The 7,866-nt window shown below is 33.9% G+C and overlaps 1 long non-coding RNA gene across 1 annotated transcript; it reads left to right on the top strand.

The window, feature by feature from the left end:
• Positions 1 to 6,347: 6,347 nt before the first annotated feature.
• LOC126742408 (uncharacterized) lies at positions 6,348 to 7,431 on the top strand. Its single transcript, XR_007662556.1, has 2 exons — positions 6,348 to 6,462; positions 6,529 to 7,431. It is a non-coding gene; the product is annotated as an uncharacterized LOC126742408 (long non-coding RNA).
• Positions 7,432 to 7,866: the final 435 nt, after the last annotated feature.

Raw genomic sequence — 7,866 nt, 5'->3', positions numbered from 1 at the left:
CTTAGTTTCATCGTCTGAATTTCACTAGACCATCTGCAAGGTCGTAGCTTTTACGATAGCCGAGATATGGCATTTTTAATGCCCATTTTTGGCCTCAAAAACAAGGTCGAAAAGTGACAATTTCCGAAATTTTAAAGGCTCTCATTCCCTTATTTCTGCTCGGATTCACTTATAACCCGGTATTTTCGTGATCTACTTGATGAGAACAATCCGCTGGTTTAGTTGTTATAGGTTAAAATTGGCATTTTATACTCTCTATTAAAAGCACTGATTACAGTTATATTTTCAAAATAGATATTTAACAAATATTAATGATTGGTACTAGTAATGTCCTCTCTATAATAGCCTCCCAAGTAACCCATAGTTCTGTTCTCTAGCCATTTCAAATTACAGTATTCTTTTTTTAATAACACATTTAGTCTTGTACATTTCAGCTTCATATTGTACTTGTTGTTAATGAAATTTTATTTATACTCTTATAAAGCCCGGTTCTGGACTAAAGAGATATTTTAGAATTTAAATTATATCCAATATTGATTATTCCATACTTTATTTATTTCTTTTATAATGAATAATGATTAATTGGCCATGTACAATTGTGTATGTTGTACTGTCCATAGTACAATAACTGATTTTGGCTTGACCATACCAGATATGCTGATTGATTTTACTCGGACTGACCTATCTAATTTTTGTCTCTTTTTATCTTATGTAAATATTAGTTTTCTTGGAAGATAGCAAGAAGTTACTGGTCTAGGGAAAATCGAAATTGAGTGTGACACATATTTTCATTGCCAACTTCCCTGGGCCATAAATTTAGTTATTTATTTTTTTATAAAAGGATTTTATGGTAAAAAAGTTAAGTTATTTTCGATTGGCAATACATTTTGTGCGTGATTGCTTAAATACGGGTTTTACCTCTGCGTTCGTCCCTTTTTCCAGACCGCCATCATGAAGTGAAGAGTGCTTTAGTCCTTTTTGAAATTCGTGTGAATTTTACCCATATGGGGATATAATTGACTAAATGTGGTGATAGTAAATCAACTTTTTGGGCGTAATGCTGTAATTTGTTTTTTTGTTGAATTTACTGGCCTTTAAGGTGATTTAAAACCTAATAATTTTTCACGTGCCCTCGAACATCGGCAAAATGGCGGTCCTGATTGGCATTGGCAGGGGATAATTTAATTAACAAAGCTACATAACATGGATTTTGGACGGATTTTTTTGTACGGACTTGATTTCTTCATGCCACATGGTACTTTTATTTTGGGGTTATGTACTCTACTGGCTCTAATCTAGAGGACATTTTAAACAACTGTGAGCTAACGTCTTACCTAGACCACTACTAGAGCTTGCCGTATTGTGAGGTGGAAGAGGTGAAGTTTGAAAGCCTGCAGTTTTTCTTCGACTGGGAATTGGATGTCTGGGAGAGTCTCGAATCTGAAGTAGTCTGCTGTGTGTGGAGCTAAGTGACACAAGGGCTTTGTCAAGGGCTTTGTAAGTTTAAAGGACAATTTGTCACTCGAACCTGATTTAGATTATCAATATAACAGGACAAGTTTAGAAAATTTTAAAATAGGTAGTAAACTTAATAGTACAGAATTTGACAATCTAAATAATTGTGAATCAATAAACTCAAATTTTCAAAATTCCAACTATAATAATAATAATAATAGATTTTCAAGTAATTATAACCAGAATATACCTCATTCAAGTCAGAGTTTTTTTGTTAATACAAATAGATTTGCAAATAATAATAATATTAATAATCAAAATAGGCCAAGACAAAATCAAAATTTTAATCAAAGATCTAGTCACCACAATAAATTCCAAGGTTCAGATCGTTATGGACAAAACAAAAATTTTTATTCTAATAATTTTAAGAACAGTAATTTTAAAACAGGTCCTAGTGGTCTAAATCATCACAATTCTGGCAACAAAAATAACAATAATTTTGGTAATGCTAATTCTGGAGTAAAACTTTGTTTTAAATGTGACCAACCAAATCATTTTGCTAAAAATTGTACTTCAAAAATTAAAAAATGTTTTGGCTGTGGAAAAGATAACTTTACTAAAATAAACTGTCCAGATTGTAATAGACATAATAATCAGGGGAAACGGCTTGAGAAGCCAATGTTAGGTCGAGGGTTTGCTTCTGGTTTTGATTCGACCATGGATTGTAAAAGCAAAATTGTACTTGACTATGTATTAGCACATGTAGGTCCAGGGGGATGTCCTTATTTATCAGTAGAAATTTTTGGGTCTAAGTTTTACGGTCTTTTGGATTTAGGTGCAAATAGGACTTTTATGGGTAGTTCTGGTTGGGGAAAATTGAAAATATTGGGAGTTACTTTGGACATTAATAGAAGAACATCTTGTACAATAGCTAATAATATGTCGTGTGAATGTATAGGCGTTGTTATCGTGCCTGTAAGTGTAAAAGAAGTTGTTAGGGTTATTGACATTTTTATAGTTCCAGAGATTCGTCATGAGTTGGTTTTGGGTATTGATTTCTGGAAAAGCTTGGGTATTGTTCCTGACATGCGTCGAGGTGAATGGCATTTTTCTGAAGAACCTTTATATTCTGAAATTTCCTTAATTCAGTGTGAAGCAGATTTATCCGCAGAAGATCATTTGGCTTTGGATAAATTAGGTTCATCTTACTTTCAAAAGATTGGGGATAGGCTGGGATGCACTTCAGTTGTTAAACATAAGATAACCACTAATAGTGAGCCTATGAAGCAAAGGTATTATCCTGTATCACCTTTCAAACAGAAACTCATTGATGAGGAGGTTGACAAGATGTTGGAGTTGGAAGTCATCGAACCATCTACTTCAGCTTGGTCCTCTCCGGTTCTTTTGGTGCCTAAAAGTAATGGCAAAATGAGATTCTGCGTTGATTTTAGGAAATTAAATGCTGTATATGATCGTTGTGCATATCCACTTCCCTACATTTCAGCCATTTTGGATAAGTTGGGCGGAGCCAAATATCTTACTTCTTTGGATTTGAAGAGTGCTTATTGGCAGGTTGAATTGAAGGAAAATAGTAAGCAGTATACTGCATTTACCGTTCCTGGACGTGGTTTATTTCAGTTCCGTAGACTTCCATTTGGATTACATAATGCCCCCGCAACCTTCCAAAGGTTGATCGACACCATCCTCGGTCCCAAGTTTCAGAATTCAGTGTTTAGATATATCGATGATATTATTCTAATAAGCCCAGATTTTAAGAGCCATTTACAGCTTCTAAAACATGTTTTTCAGTGTTTGGAGGAGGCCGGTCTGACACTTAATAAGGAAAAAAGTTAATTTTGTAGAGCCGAGTTAAGATATTTGGGTTATGTAGTAAATCGTCATGGAATTTCTGTGGATCCTTCCAAAGTTGAAGCCATTACTAACATGCCAACTCCAAAATCAGTGACAGAAGTTCGTAGAATTATTGGTATGCTCTCTTGGTATCGTCGATTTATTCCTACCTTTTCTGATATAATTGCACCATTTACCAAACTTTTAAGAAAGGTAACTAAATTTTATTGGGATGTAAAATGTGATGAAGCTTTTCAAAAAGTTAAAAATTCCTTGATTTCAGCACCTATTTTAACTTGCCCTAGGTTCGAATATGACTTCGTTTTGCAAACAGATGCCTCAGGATATGGGATTGGCGCTGTTTTATATCAAATTTATGATGGGCGTGAAAATGTCATTTGTTATATATCTCGTACCTTAACTCGACAGGAAAAGTTGTATTCAGCTACTGAGCGAGAACTTCTAGCAGTCCTATTTGGTATAGAAAAATTAAGATGTTATTTAGAAGGTGCTAAGTTTTCGGTTATTTGTGATCATCATAGTTTATAGTGGCTGGATAATCATAAAAATCCTCAAGGTAGATTGGGGAGATGGGCTTTAAGCCTGCAGCAATTCGACTATAAAATAATTCATAGGAAAGGGCGCGATAATGTAGTAGCGGATGCTTTATCGAGGAATGTCCCGGTAAATTGTGATTCTGTTCAGTTCTCCAACCATGATTTTCATAAAACTAGTGATTCTTGGTATATTAAATTGAGAGATCGAATTGTCAAAAATCCATTAGATTTTCCTCTTTGGAGAGTTAGTGAGGACAAGATTTATAAATATGTGCGGTTAGATTACCCAGATTTACGTGACGCTGCTGACTATTGGAAATTATTTATTCCTAAGGATAGGAGACACGAGGTTTTTGCAAGCTGCCACTGCTCGCCTTTAGGAGGTCATTTAGGTGTCTATAAGACTTATGCCAAGATAGGCAGATTGTATTATTGGCCAGGGATGAGGTCGACCGTGGTAAGGTTTGTGAGACATTGTGTTACTTGTCAGAAAATCAAACCTGAACAAAAGAAGCCAGCAGGCTTAATGGTTTCTAATTTGGTCCCTAAACATTGTTGGCAGGTTGTGAGTATGGATTTATTTGGTCCTTTGCCCAAGAGTAAACGTGGCAATATGTATATATTTGTGGTCACTGATGTATTTAGTAAATTTAATCGTTTCTTTGCCATTAGGAAGGCTAATTCTGCTAAAATATGCAATATTCTTGAGGAACATATTTTTCTTTTTCATGGAGTTCCAGAGGTTATTAGGTGTGACAATGGGGTACAGTTTAAGAGCAAAGAATTTCAAAATTTAGCAAAAAAATATGGATCTAAAATCATGTATAATCCCAATTATCATCCTTCTCCTAATGTTACAGAGAGAGTCAATAGAGTACTAAAATCCATGTTAACTGCTTTTGCTTCGGAAAATCATAGAATATGGGATGAAAACCTAGCAGCTTTAGCTTGTGCAATTAATACAGCAACTCATGAAGTTACAAGTAAAACGCCTTACTTTATTAATTATGGTACTGAAATGATTTTGCATGCATCAGAATTTTTTCAATATAGGGACGTTAACCAAAATATAGTTTCTGATCAATCTCAGGAGAATTCCATTAAAAGGGTTGAATCTTTAGGGAAGCTAAGGGAATTTGTATCGAAGAAATTATTACAAGCAGGCCAGAAATCTAGGGATCAATATAACTTAAGACGTCGAAATGTAGAATTTAAAATTGGTGATTTAGTTTGGAAAAGATTGTATGCGTTGTCAGATGCAGGGAACTATTTTACTGCTAAGTTGGCAGGTAATTTTGAAGGTCCTTTTAGGGTAAAAAATAAAGTGGGTTACTGCATTTATGAACTTGAGGATATGCATGGGAAATCAAAAGGAAATTGGCATGTGCAAGATCTTAAACCTTATTATGATGAAGTTGGAAACTAGCTACCTATTTAATTTATTTTTTTTATTTTCATTGCCTATTACTTAACTCAATAGATAATTAAATTTAATTTGGATGGTAGTGTAATTATTTCTTAATTGGCTATACACCTATAAATTAGTATTTTAAAAAAAAAAATTTTAGAAAAAAATTTTTTTTCGGGGGAAAAGAGAGGGTAGCTGTTACAGGTTAAAATTGGCATTTTATACTCTTTATTAAAAGCACTGATTACAGTTATATTTTCAAAATAGATATTTTACAAATATTAATGATTGATACTAGTAATGCCCTCTCTGTAATAGCCTCCCAAGTAACTCATAGTTCTGTTCTCTAGCCATTTCAAATTACAGTATTCTTTTTTTTAAGGACACATTTAGTTTTGTACATTTCAGCTTCATATTGTACTGGTTGTTGATGAAATTTTATTTATACTCTTATAAAACCTGGTTCTGGACTAAAGAAATATTTTAGAATTTAAATTATATCCCATATTGCTTATTCCTTACTTTATTTAATTATTTTATAACGAATAATGATTAATTGGGCATGTACAATTATTGTGTATGTTGTACTGTTTATAGTACAATATCTGATTTTGGCTTGACCATACCAGATATGCTGGTTGATTTTACTCGGACTGGCCTATCTAATTTTTGTCTCTTTTTATCTAATGTAAATATTAGTTTTCTTGGAAGATAGCAAGAAGTTGCTGGTCTAGGCAAAATCGAAATTGATTGTCATAGTGACACATATTTTCATTGCCAACTTCCTTGGGCCACAAATTTTGTTATTTATTTTTTATAAAAGGTTTTATGGTACTTATAAAAAAAGTTAAGTTATTTTGTTATATATTTCGATTGGCAATACACTTTGTGCGTGATTGCTTAAATACGGGTTTGACCTCTGCGGTCGTTCCTTTTCCCAGACCGCCGTCATGAAGTGAAGAGTGCTTTAGTTCTTGTTGAAATTCGTGTGAATTTTACCCATATGGGGATATAATTGACTAAATGTGGTGATAGTAAATCAACTTTTTGGGCGTAATGCTATAATTTGTTGTTTTGTTGAATTTACTGGCCTTTATGGCGATTTAAAACCTAATAATTTTTCACGTGCCCTCGAACATCGGCAAAATAGCGGTTCTGATTGGCATTGGCAGGGGACAATTTAATTAGCAAGTAGGTATTCTTGAATTTATCGTTTATACTGATAGTATAGGTTTTTTCTTTTCTTTTGGCTACTAGAGCTACATAACATGGATTTTGAATGGATTTTTTTTGTACGGACCTGATTTCTTCATGTCACATGGTGCTTTCGTTTTGGGGTTATGTACTCTACTGGCTCTAATCTAGAAGGAGATTTTAAGCAACTGTGAGCTAACGTCTAACCTAGACCACTACCAGAGCTGGGCGTATTGTGAAGTGGAAGAGGTGAAGCTTGGAAGCCTGCAGTTTTTCTTTGACTGGGAATTGGATGTCTGGGAGAGTCTCGAATCTGAAGTAGTCTGCTGTGTGTGGAGCTAGGTGACACAACATAACATTTTTTTTTTATTCACTTATTTTATTTTTATTATCACAACTTTTATCTTTTGAGTTGAGATACATACATAAGCTTATTTAAAATTTTATTGACATTATTTAATCGATGCTATTTTATTATTGAATATTACTGATAAGAGTACATATATATGTGACAAGTGACTCCTGTGAGGTAAGACGCAGCCGGCTTCGTAGTACTACGAGTATATACTTGGGTTATATTATTTATTTTCAGACTACTCCTAAGATGTCAAATTTTCTCAGATTAGCTAGTAAATATTAGAGTAAACTAATAAAAGGGTAGTTTTAAGTGGGGAAGCTTCAACAGTTAGGGTTGTTATTTTTTTTTGCTTAGGTCAATGTCCGTGGCGGGATATACCGGGCCATGTAAGTTATTAGTTTAATTGAATTGAAGCTTCATTCCCCAAAAGGTTTGGGTGTAACATAATTTATTTTATTTTGACAACCACACTTTGATTGTGTATTTTTTGTGTGATGTTGTGGTTCCTTATTACCAACTTAAATAATTATTCCTCTTAACGATAAATAACATAACATAATTCTCTGTGATAATCAAGACTTAAATAAATTGTTATTTTCTGTTGGTAATTTGTTTTTCACTTGAGTTGAGTAGGTTGGAATATCATAGGTAATTTGGAAACAATAGTGTATACTGATTTGACTTTGATTTTGTTTTCCAAGTTTCGTTTTGAACTTGCCTAAATAAATTTTGATAAATATTGGGCGTCCTTTGGGATTATATAAAATCCAAAACTTGGTGGCGCCATACTGATTTTGACATTTAGTTGGGTAACTCTTGGGTAGTTACTACCTAAGAAATTTTGGTTCATTTGGTTGAGAAAGAAGCTAGAACCCACATCGGCTTGAGCTAGCAGCATTGTGAAGGATTCCTTCTCTGGGCGTTTCAGGTAAGAGGGGTTAAGTTCCTCCGGGCATCAAACAACTTTTGGAGACCCTCTTAAGGCCATAAACCTTTCACTATTTTTAGTACTTCTTTTCTTTTGATTAACTTGGCATTCATCG

Source organism: Anthonomus grandis, chromosome 11, assembly GCF_022605725.1.
Source record: "Anthonomus grandis grandis chromosome 11, icAntGran1.3, whole genome shotgun sequence".
NCBI lineage: Eukaryota > Metazoa > Arthropoda > Insecta > Coleoptera > Curculionidae > Anthonomus > Anthonomus grandis.
Note: the sequence above shows the minus strand (reverse complement) of the source record. Positions and strands in the feature narration are given on the sequence as shown.